Here is a 280-nt window from a genome sequence, read left to right as displayed (position 1 = left end):
TTTCCTCTTTTCATTATTCATTAGTCCAGCATCTGTGCATGTCATCACTCTAACATGATGACTTGCATGGTAAGCCTGCAGAATTGTTTTTTTCAAATTCATTTCCTTCCTTCAAATTTTGGTTTCCATTTCTTCATATTCTTGATTTGTTGTAAAAGTATCCCATCAATGTCCTACCCATAACTTTAATTAATTTCTAGGAAATAACAAGTTTTTCAGTGCTTCTATTTAAATTTTTTTTTTTTTTTTTTTTTGAGACAGAGCCCCAAGCTGTCCCCCT

This window comes from Otolemur garnettii, unplaced genomic scaffold (genome assembly GCF_000181295.1).
Source record: "Otolemur garnettii isolate 467f Iridium unplaced genomic scaffold, OtoGar3 scaffold00034, whole genome shotgun sequence".
In the NCBI taxonomy this organism is placed as follows: Eukaryota; Metazoa; Chordata; class Mammalia; order Primates; family Galagidae; genus Otolemur; species Otolemur garnettii.
The sequence above is the reverse complement of the archived record's forward strand: the minus strand, read 5'-3'. Positions refer to the sequence as shown.